Raw genomic sequence first — 12,019 nt, forward strand, 5'->3', positions numbered from 1 at the left:
TGATATATACACACCCATGTTTATAGCAGCAGTTTATAATAGCTAAATCTTGGAAACAACCCAAATACACATCAACTGACGAGTGGATAAAAAGATGAGGCTCTTTTTATATAATGGAGTACTACCCAGCCATAAAAAGGACAAACTTGAGACATTTATAGCTAAATGGATGGACCTTGAGACCATAGTCTTTAAGTGAAATAAATCGGACACACATATGTAAATATTACATTGTCTCTCTGGTATGTTAAACTGAAAGTGTAAATAAGAACCAACATGTATAATAGACACTGTGAAATAAGAAGTAATTGTTCAAGGGAAAGGGGAATTGGCCTGAGGGTGGAAGGGAAAAGAGAAAAATGGGAAAAAAGGATAAAATGTAAAAAAAATTTGTAAATGAGGAGGGAAAGAGGGGTTGAAAAGAGGGGAGGAGAATGGGGGGGTGGAGAGGAACTAAGATATATCATGTACAGATACAAATTCCCTATGATGAATGTGATCATCATGTATATCTAAACTGTACCAATAAACTTAATTAAAAATAAAGAAGACAGCAAGAGAAAAGTGATCCCTTACATACAAAGGAGCTTCCACAAGTTTATCAGTGGATTTCTCAGCAGAAAACTTGTGGGCTAGAAGGAACTAGAGTGACAGATTCAAAGTTCTGAAAAAATAAAAATTAAACCTATCAAGAATACCATTTCTGGCAAAACTGTCCTTGAAACACAAAGCTAGCCAGGTGTGGTAGTGCACACCTGTAATCCCAGCACTCTGGAAGGCTGAGACAGGAGGACTGCAAATTTGAGCTCAGTCTAAGCAATGTAGTGAAACTTTGTCTCAAAAATTAAAAATAAATAAAATAAATAAATAAGTAAATTTTAAAAACTGGGATGCAGCTCAGTGCAAAGACCCGGGATTCAAGTTCCAATACTGCAAAAACAAGCAAGCAAGCAAACAACTCATAAAGGAGAAATTAACACTTTATTACTATAGAAAATAATGAACAAAACAGCTATAATAAATCTTTCCATGTCTCCAATTACTTTAAATGTAAGTGAATTAAACTCTCCAATCAAAAGGGAATGGATAAAAATAAATATAAAAAAGTCAAAGAAGAATATTATATAAGAGTATAAGGGTCAATTTACCAGAAGATATAATCATTATAAATATTTATGCATAAAACATCAGAGCTCCTTCCATTCCCTTCCGTTCCCTTCCATTCCCTTCCCTTCTCTCTCCTTCTCTTCCCTCTCCTTCCCTTCCCTTCCTTTCCCTTCCCCTTCTCCTTCCCTTCCCCTTTCCTCTTCCCCTTCTCTTTCCCTTTCTTTTCCTTTCCTGTACCAGGAATCAAACTCAGGACCTTATGCTTGCCAGGCAGGCACTTGTGCCGCTAAGCCATCCCCAGCCCCAGAGCTCCTCTAAATATATGCAGCAAAGTTTGACAGAACTGATGGGGAAACTGGTAACACAATAATACCAGGAGACTCAATATCCTACCTTCAAAAATGAATAGGATAGTAAGAAAGAAGATAAATAAAGAAGTAGAAGACATGAACAACACTATATCAATTGAACCTAATAAACATATATAGAATATGCCAATGAACAACAAAATTTATATATATATATATATACATATATATATATATATATATTTTTTTTTTTTTTTTTTTTCAAGTGCAGATGGAATGCTCTCCAGGATAGGTCATAAAACAAGTCTCAAAGAATTTTAGAAGATTAAAATTATATAAAGTAACTTTTCTTATCACAATGTAATGAAAGAAACATAGCAGGAGGAAAACAAGAAAACCTACAGTAGGTATGTAAACTAAACTGTTATGTTTTTAAACAACCAATGGTAAAACTATAACAAATTGTGGGACAAATAAAAACAGAACACTTTATCACACTTTATCACATAAAGCAAAAGCAACACTAAGAAGGAAGTTTAACACTGTTTTTATACTCTAAATATATACACTAAGAAAGAAGAAAGATCTCAAATTGGGGCCAGGGATATAGCTCAGTGGCATAAGTGCCTGCCTGGCAAGTGCACAGTCCTGAGTTTGATTCCTGGTACAAAAAAAAAAAAAAACAAGAAAGATCTCAAATCAACTTAAATTTACCTCAAGGAACTAGAGAAGGAACAAACTAAACTGAAAGCAAACAGAAAGAAATAGGAAATATTAAAGATGAATGGAATGGACAACAGAAAACCAATAGAAAAAAGTAAAACTACAAGTTGGCTTTTTCTTTAAAGATCAACAAAATTAACAAACACTTAGCTGGAGTGAGGAAAAAAGAAGATCCAAATAACTAAAATCAGAAGTGAAAAGGGAAATTAAGCCAGTGGCAGTGAAATAAAAAAGGACTGCAAGAGAATATTACAAACACTTGTATATCACAAATTAGATGATCTGAAAGAAATGGATCAATTTCTAGAAACACAATCTATTAAGACTCAATTATGAAATAAAAATCTGAACAGAACAATACTACGGCACCTAAATAAGTAATCAAAAGCTTACCAGAAAAGAAAATTCCAGGTACAGGTAGCTTCATTGAAAAATTCTACCAAATATTTAAAGAATTAATACCAGACCTCCTCAAATTTCTGCAAAAAGATTGAGGGATATTTCTAAGATCATTTTATGAGGCCAGCATTACCTGTATACAAAAGCCAGACAAAGATACTACAAAAGAAAGCTACAGATCAATAGCCTGATGCATACTGATTCAAAAAACTCTCAACATGACACTAGCAAACCAAATTCACAGCACATTAAAAGGAGTATACACCATGACCAACTAGGATTTATTCCTGAAATGCAAAGAATGGTCAACATATGAAAAATCAATAAATATACCATATTAATAAGCTGCAGGACAAAAAAACCATGATCATCTCAATTGACATAGAAAAAGCACTGGGTAAAAATTCAACATTCTTTCTTGATCAAAAATATTCAGCAAAATAGGAATAGAAGGAAACTTGTTCAACATTAACAAAGGTAATATGTGAAAAGCCCACAGCTAACATCATGCTCAATGATGTAAGATTTTTCTCAAAGATCAGGAACTAAGGAGGCCTGCTCTTGCCACTTCTATTTAACACAGTATTAGAAGTCCTAAATAGAGCAATTAGGCAAGAAAATAAATTAAAAGTCATTTAATTTGGAAAAACATAGATGTAAAATTACTTGTTCATAAACAGAAAGCTCTAAAGATTACACAAAACCAACTATTAGAATAAACAAAGTCAGCAAAGTTGCAGGATATAACACCCCAAATCAGTTGTATCTATTTTTTCAATTTTTATTTCCTAAAATTATTACATGTTTGCAGTACAAAATGATTACATTGTAACTTTTTTTTTTTTTTGGTATCAGTAGGGACCTTGCACTTGCTAAGCAGGTGCTGTGCCGCTGAGCTATATCCCCGCCCCTGATTTTTACTATTTTTTTTTAATTACATTCTTTGTGGGGAATTGGTACATGTACATAACACATCTTAGTTCTCCTTACTTCCTCTACCCCTCCCCTTTCCCTTCATTGCTTGGTCCTCTTTGCTTTTTGAATAAAAAAATCTATCTACCTATTTCCTGTCATCTATATTTTATTTTGTTCTTTACTTATTTTAGATTTCACATAGAAGAGAAATTATGCAATATTTAAGCTTGTGTGTCTTGTTTACTTAATGAGTTGTATATCTTTTTTTTAGTACATGTTTACAGTACATAATGATTACATTCAACATGAGTTGGTACATGCCTATTACACATGTTAATAATCAGTTGTATTTCTGTACAGTAAAAAATGAACAATCCATGAAGGAAATTAGGAAGATAATTCCATGCACAATCACATCAAAAACACGAAATACTTAAGAATTAACCAAGGAAGTGAAAGAATTACTTAAGGAAAACTAACGCAATCTTTATCAAAATCCCAGTGGTGTTTTCCCTTTATATTTTTTATTTAATTTCAACATTTCTTTTTTGACACTTAATATTTGTGCATATTTTATAACAATTCAATACATGTATGTAATATGTAATGATCAATCAGGGTAACTAGAATTTCCAGCTTATATATTTATTACAGTAAAAGCCTTGTTTGTGAGAATACTTCATTCTGCTCATAATCCAGAGCAATTGTTTATCAAAGCAGTGGGAAAGAAAAGAACCAGTTGTGATCATGTGACATTTGGCATGATGTACTGATCATATTGCAAGACACTGCTCATTTATCAAGTTAAAATTTCTTAGAAATGTGTACTCACCTTGCAGAACACTTGCAGACCAAGTTACTCACAATCTAAGGTTTAACTGTATTTCTGTGTTGGGATCCTTCGGATACTTCTAGTTATCTTGACATAGATAATAAATTGTAGAAAACAGTTACCCTGCTATGCTATAGAACACCAGAAGTAATTCCTCCCATATGTAATATATTTTGATATCCATTACCTAACCTCTGGTCATACTTCCTATTCTGTTTAGGCTCCGGTGACCACTATTCTACTCTTTTATTCTATGAGATCAATTTTTTAGCTTTTATAAATGAGTGAGAACATGTAGCATTTGTCTTCCTTTGCTTGGCTTATTTCAGTTACGAAAATGTCTGGTACTATCCATGTTGCCTCAAATGGCAGAATTTCATTCTTTATGCCTAAACAGTTTTCCATTGTATATATGTACCACATTATTGTTATCCAGCCATCAGCTGATGGGCACGATGATCACTTCTATATCTTGGCTATTGTGAAGAATGCTGAGATAAGCATGGGAGTCAGGTATCTCTTTGATCTAATAATTTTATTTCCTCTAGCTATTGTATTAGGGTTCTTTAGAAAAAAAAGAACCAAGAGACTACATATTAATGTGAGAGGGGATTTATTAGTTTGGTCCATAGGATCACAGAGGTTGAAAAATTCTACAATGGTTATATGCATGATGGTGAGCTAAGGAAGTCAGTAGTACCTCAGTCCATGGAAGTGGAAGCCATAGAACCAGAAAAAGACCAATGCTGCAGCACTTAGTCCAGATCCCAAGGCACAAGCGGCCCCATGGAGGGCTGCTGATACAAACCTGAGTCAGAAATTCCAAAGAATTTCAATCTGATGCCCAAGGGTGGCAGTTGTATAAAAAAGTACACACTTAAAAGGGAAGACCAAGAAAGCAAGAAAAAGAAATTGCCAGATTGTTTTTTTGGTTTGTTAAAAAAAACTACTAGGGCTTTCACTGAGATTAGTTTTTAGAGTTTATTGCAGGGTCTCTCAACATTGGCACTATTTTGGGTCAGGTAACTCTGGTGTGTGTGTGTGTGTGTGTGTGTGTGTTTTGTATGTGTATGTTCTTTGCATTGTAGGATTTTTATCAGCATCCCTGACCTCCACCCAGTAGATGCTAATAGCAGCCCCTCAGTTACCACAGTCAGAAATGTCTCCATATATTGCTAAGTTTTTCTCTGCAAGAAAAATTACCTCTGATTTGGAACCACTAGTGTATAGTACGAGTCTTTTACTTATCACAGTCTACCTTTAAGTGCTCTTACACTAGTTCATATATAATATATGAATCTTGCAACATTTACTTCCATTTCTCCCCTCCTTGTCTTTGTGATGAATTTGGGACATCTTTTTGTGCCAGGAAATCGTGTAGTCCTCAAAGAAGGATGGGAACATGTGAAAAGAACATAAGAGGAGGCTACATTAGCAGATTCTGAAATGACACGTGCCTCAAAATAAGTAATGATATGAATGGATTAGGATTCAGTGAACAAGATAAAGATATAAGAAAATGAATAAATAAATAATCAAATGGGAGTAAGGGGAAGTTCTTTCTTAGAATAGAGTACCAACTAGTAAATGTGGAAGGAATGATGGAATTAGAATGTTGCTATCTGATAACCACTTTAGGGATAAGTAATTTAGGAAAGATTCATCAATGGTCAAGTTAAAATCACCACTGAGAGAACAAACTGATTTGTGCCTCCTGATACAAATTACTAAGAAGAATAGATCATTTCAGTGGCATTTTTGCCAATGAAACATAATCTGCATCTAATCACCATAAAGTATGAAGAAATTCAAAGTGAAAGACATTTTTTTGAAACAACTGGCCCACAGTCTTGAAAACATTAAGGTCACAAAAGACATAGGAGTTATTTTAGATCAAAGAAGACTGACAGGCCGATTAAAAGACATGGAGTAGCTAAATGAATTTAAAAACAAGACCCAAGAATAGACTCTCTGCCAGAAACTCAGTTCAACAGTTTGTGGGAGACCTGTGACTGACCTCCATTTTATATTAGCAGCCATCTCAAGTATTAGTTAAGTTTCTGTTTTCTGAGATAAGTTTCTGTTTCTTCATGCCCTGCCTATTTCCCCGAGGTCACGTGCCCCTCCCTTAAGGTTGGGACTGCCCACTGTTGCCTACCTACTCCTGCCTTTGTCCGGTTGCTTGGTTACTCCCACTTCCGTATTTCCCGTGCCCTATATATGCACAGTACTTCCCGCCAATAAACGAGACTTGATCAGAATCCTGTCTTGTCTCCATTCTTCGTGTCTCTTGTCCCTCTCTCATCCCCACTCCCCCTCTAGGGTCCTTGTTGACTTCACCCGCGGGACGGGATAAGTGGCGCCCAACGTGGGGCTCGAGAACAGGGGATTCAGTGAGGGACGCTGTTTCATGAAGTCTGCGGCACAAAGAAAAGGAGGAAAAAAAATAAAAAGAGGATAAGAAAACGCGGGAGCCTGCTGCGTTGTGTTTTCTACACCTCGGTAAGTGAACAGCAATTATGGGACAAGAAATGAGTCAGCATGAAATGTTTATTGAGGGCTTAGAAAAAGCCTTAAAGGCACAAGGGGTAAAGGTTAAAATTAAGCAATTGTGTCAGTATTTTGACTTCATTAAACAAGTCTGCCCTTGGTTCCCTACTGAGAGTTCCCCTCTCATTAGCATTAAACAAGGGCCAGATGAACCTTTTACAGACTTTGTTCACTGAATGCATATGGAGATGACATAAAACTAGACTGTAGAAGCGATGAGGTGACCATGAAAGAATTTTTAATTGATGAACAAAATCCGACTAGTATATTTACAATTATAAATTTCAAAAACTGTAAGTTACTATAATTTGACCTAGAATAGATTTGAGTGTACTCTGATTTTTGTAAGATGTTTGTGTGTTTTGTGTACTTGTTATGTGTTTGTCAATTTGTGAACAGCTGTTCCCCTTTACTTTGAGCTCAACCATTTTTCTATCATTTGTCTATAATACAATTTGGATTACAGACTTAAACTCCAATTGGTGAATAAAGGGGTGGCCAACCTTTATTCATTAATAAGGAGCCTCCAATGATCTCCAGAGTCTCTTGGGAGACACCTCCAATAATTTGTTCATGGTTAAAAGTGTTCCAGAAAAAATAAAAATAAGGTATTCTCATGAAAGATGTTCTTAGTACAAAACTAAAGAAATGGGTTTTCATATGTGTATGGTAATTTATTATTGTTAATTTCATAGTGTACTGAAATGTATTCATGATTCCAGATGTACAGGCCTTCAAATTCAAAGCAAGGATTGCTTACGATAAGACATTTGTTCAAATTCAGAAAAAAAAAAAGGATAAAAGAATATGTATATATTACATTTTTGTGGTATATATTTGTGGTGTTTATCTCCCAGTTCTTCACACAAAGAATCTAGAAAGTCTCTCTTTCACTTCATTGGTATCTAAAATTTAGAATTTACTAAAATTTAGATAATTTATCTACAGTATATTTCATGTAGATAAATGTTAACTTACATAACAAAACTTGATTTATTAATATCAGTCTATATTCTTGTGTAAAGTAAGTTTATTTTTAATCTTACTATATTTATCCTAAGGACAGTCAGCAGCCACTCGCTTTTGGCATAGTGAAACACAAAAACAATACACCTCAGTACTGTGGAGAGACCCTTTGACTATCTTATGGCATGGCCCAGACCTGGTACTCATCTGGGGTCGGGGATCAGTATGCATCTATTCCAAAAAAATGAAATCTGCAGGATGGCTGCCAGAATGATTGGTTAAGCAAATAGATCAAGTCCAAAAAATAGAGGATGATATCACAAACAACTCCAGGGACGAAAAGGATCCCTGAGAGAAATTTTTTGTTTCTCTTTCAGATAATGGGATCAAGGATCCAGATCATACTACTGGGACTAATGATGATGCTACTGATGACTTCATACGGTGGTTTTGGACCCCGCCTAATAGGGAAGTACTCCTGAAGCTCCATGCTCAGGAACGCTGCTGCTTCTATGCAAACAAGTCCGGCATCGTCTGAGATAAAATTAAAAAAAAAAATTACAAGAAGACCTAATTAGAAGAAGAAAGGAGTTATTTGATAGCCCCCTCTGGAGCGTCTGGAATGGGATCTTGCCTTACCTCCTCCCCCTGCTTGGCCCCCTGCTTGGGCTACTGATTTTGCGTTCACTAGGACCTTTTCTCTTTAACAAATTGATGACTTTTGTTAAACAACAGGTAGATGCTATGAAAATGCAACCCATACAGGTCCACTATCACAGGCTCGAGATGGCTGATATCTCGAAAGTTACATAGAGCCCACAAGATTGCGCTATGATGATGCTTTATAAGGGCAAATAATTTTCTCACCTTGGTGCGCTAGACTGGATAGCCAGAGACGGGCAACTGGAGCTCACATGTAGCGCCGACCACCGCCTAAGACAGGAACTGAGCCTCATGCTGCTCTGCATTCCAATGACGGGTAAGGTTAGGTTGGCCTTATGTGAAGGTCTCCTGACTCAAGACAGGCACAGTCTCCTCAAGGATACTCAGCCTTTAATTATATAAAGAAAAGGGGGACCTGTGGGAGACCTGTGACTGACCTCCATTTTATATTAGCAGCCGTCTTAAGTATTAGTTAAGTTTCTGTTTTCTGAGGTAAGTTTCTGTGTCTTCATGCCCTGCCTATTTCCCCGAGGTCACGTGCCCCTCCCTTAAGGCTGGGACTGCCCACTGTTGCCTAGCTACTCCCGCCTTTGTCCGGTTGCTTTACTCCCCGCCAATAAACGAGACTTGATCAGAATCCTGTCTTGTCTCCATTCTTCGTGTCTCTTGTCCCTCTCTCATCCCCCACTGCCCCTCTAGGGTCCTTGTTGACTTTACCCACAGGTCGGGGCAACAGTTAAAACAGAGTGAAAGTGCAAGGATTAAAAAAGACATTTCATGCAGACAACCAAAACTGAGTAGGAACAGCTATTCTGAGATCAGACAAATTAGAAATAAAGACAAAAACTGTACATAGACACAAGAAGGGCACTATAAAAACAATCAAAGGGTCAATTAATAAGACAGTAAAACTATAAATGTGCTTTTAATGCTTGTAATGTTGGAGCATCTACTTTCATAATACAGACACTATCAGACTCAAAGGGAAAGATAGGTTCAAATATAGTAATGGTGGCAGACCTCAATACTATACTTTCATCAATAGACAAATCATCTAGACAAAGATTAACGAAGAAACACCAGAGTTAAAATATACTATACATCTATAGAACATTTCATCCAATAGGTGCAGAACATGCATTCTTTTCCTTAGCACATGAAAGTTTCTAAAATTGACTATATTAGGCCACAAAACAATGCTCAGTAATTACAACCAAATTTGAAATCATATCATATATCCTCTATGATCAAAACAGAATAAAACTAGAAATCAACAGTAAGAAAAATTTTAGGGGCAACCCAATCGGGCCCCTCTTCTGTCCCTCTCTTGGACAGAAGCTTTCTTTCCCTCAATAAATATATCCTGCTCTTAACCTCTGTTGTTCCTAAAATTCATTCTTTGATTTTAGAGAACACAAACTTGCCCCGGATATCATTCAGGTTGGGAGTTTCTCTTTTCCTGTATCATTTTGGAGGTCCCCACTGAGATCCTTGGATGGAGGGTGGGCAGGGGTATGTCCATCAACTCCACCTGCCTCTTGAGTGTCTTCCAGGCCATCGCCATAGGCCCTAGGAACTCCATCTGGGCACACCTGAAAATGAAAGCCCTGAAATACAAGGGCCCATCTATCATCCTCTGCTGGGTGCTGCACCTGCTGTTAACTACTAGACTTCCTGTTCTTATCACGGATAAAAGGAACAAGAACAACTTCTCAAAAACTATAGATTTTCAGCGTTGTTCAGCGATACTTCCTGAGAATGATACAGGCACAGTTTTTGCAGTAATTGACATTTTGCAGTAATTTGATATTATCCCATGACATTTTGTGTTTAAAGCTCACGATCTGGGCCAGGAGTTCCACGGTTCTTATTCTGAACTGGCACAAGCAGCGGGTCCAGCATATCCACAGACAAAGCTCATCTAGATCTTCTGCTGAGACCAGAGCTTCTCAAAACATCCTTGCTCTGTGCTTATGATTGAAGCTGAGACCTTAAAGGAGCCAAGCAAAGGGTCTACCACTGAGTTACAGCTCCAAATTGTGGACAAAACTATTACAATAAAATAAAGTCTTTGAAAAAATAATAATTGTAGATAACTGTCATAAACAATAATGTATATTTAAGACAATTAGTTAAATAATACAGTCATGAGATTGTACCTAAAGAACAAAATATAAACCTGGATCTGACATACATGAGTAAATGACAGAAATCCAAAAGTTTAATGAGGAGGGAGTAAAGAAAGACCATTAAAAAGATGTGGTACTTTTATATAATGGAATATTACTCAGTTATAAAGAAAGATAAACTTGAGGCTTTTATAGGTAAATAGATGCAACTAGAGACCATACTCATAAGTGAAATAAATCAGACTCACATGTGTAAACATCGTATTGTCTTCCTAGTGTAAGAACCTGGAAGAGTGAATACAATCTGAAAGATAGAATAGATATTGTGAAGGGGAAAGAAACTGCTCATGAAGGGATATTAAGTTGGTAATCAAATGCTTTTTCTGCATCTATTGAGATAATTCTTTTTTTTTTTTTTTTTTTTTTTGGTTTTTCTCCGGTACCGGGAACCGAACTCACAACCTTGTGCTTGCCAGGCAGGCGCTTTGCCGCTGAGCTAAATCCCCAGCCCTATTGAGATAATTCTATGATTTTTTTTGTTCGATAAAGAGATTGATCAGTTGATGCAACAGAAATAAAAAAGCTCTAGAGTCTGTTACAAGTAAGTATGTGCCAACAAATTGAAAACTTAAAGTAGACAAATTTCTAGATACATGTAACCTATCAAAATTGAACCACGGAGACATAGAAAGCCTAAAGAGACCAATAATGAGTAGTGAGATTGAAGCAGTAATAAAAAGTCTTCCAATAAAGAAAATCCCTAGACTGGATAGCTCCACTGCTGAATTTTTTTAAAAAACAAATATCAATTCTTCTGAAACTAACTCAAAAAATTTAAAAGAGGGAATTCTCCCAAACTCATTCTATAAGGCCAGCATTGTCCTGAAACTAAAACTAAATGAGGGCCCAATAACAAGAAAACCATAGATCATTCTCTTTACCGAACAAAAATTCTCAGTAAAATACCAGCAAATTGAATCCAATAGCATATCAAAAATATCATTCACTACAATCAAGCAAGATTTACCCCAGGGATACAAAGATGACTTAACATGCACAATTCAAATAATTTAATATATTACATCAATAAAATAACAGACAAAATCATAGAATTATCTCAATAGATGAAGAAAAAGCATTTGATTACAAACTTAATATCCCTTCATGATAAAAATTCTGAACAAATTAAGCAGTGAAATAACATACCTCAACATAATAAAAGCTATATATAAGAAACCCATAACTAACATCATACTTACTAGGGAAAGGCTAAAAGACGTGGAACAAGACATAAATGTCCACTCTTAACTACTTTTATTCAATAAAGCATTAAAACTCTTAGCCAGAGGGATTGGAGAAGGGGAAAAGTAAACAGGAAAAGAGACTACATCGTGCCATTCAAGGAGGAGGAGGAGCCCACCCACCTG

The 12,019-nt window shown here is 36.0% G+C and overlaps 1 protein-coding gene and 1 long non-coding RNA gene across 3 annotated transcripts in view; one reads left to right on the forward strand and one right to left on the reverse strand.

Annotated features, from left to right (window-relative positions):
- Positions 1-12,019, reverse strand: part of Brcc3 (BRCA1/BRCA2-containing complex, subunit 3) — a 62,366-nt gene that overhangs the window by 12,668 nt on the left and 37,679 nt on the right. The window lies entirely within an intron of this gene.
- On the forward strand, positions 3,697-8,358 carry LOC102024743. The gene is made up of 2 exons (XR_265142.2): positions 3,697-6,786; positions 8,178-8,358. It is a non-coding gene; the product is annotated as an uncharacterized LOC102024743 (long non-coding RNA).

This window comes from Chinchilla lanigera, unplaced genomic scaffold (genome assembly GCF_000276665.1).
Source record: "Chinchilla lanigera isolate Chin_1 unplaced genomic scaffold, ChiLan1.0 scaffold00193, whole genome shotgun sequence".
NCBI lineage: Eukaryota > Metazoa > Chordata > Mammalia > Rodentia > Chinchillidae > Chinchilla > Chinchilla lanigera.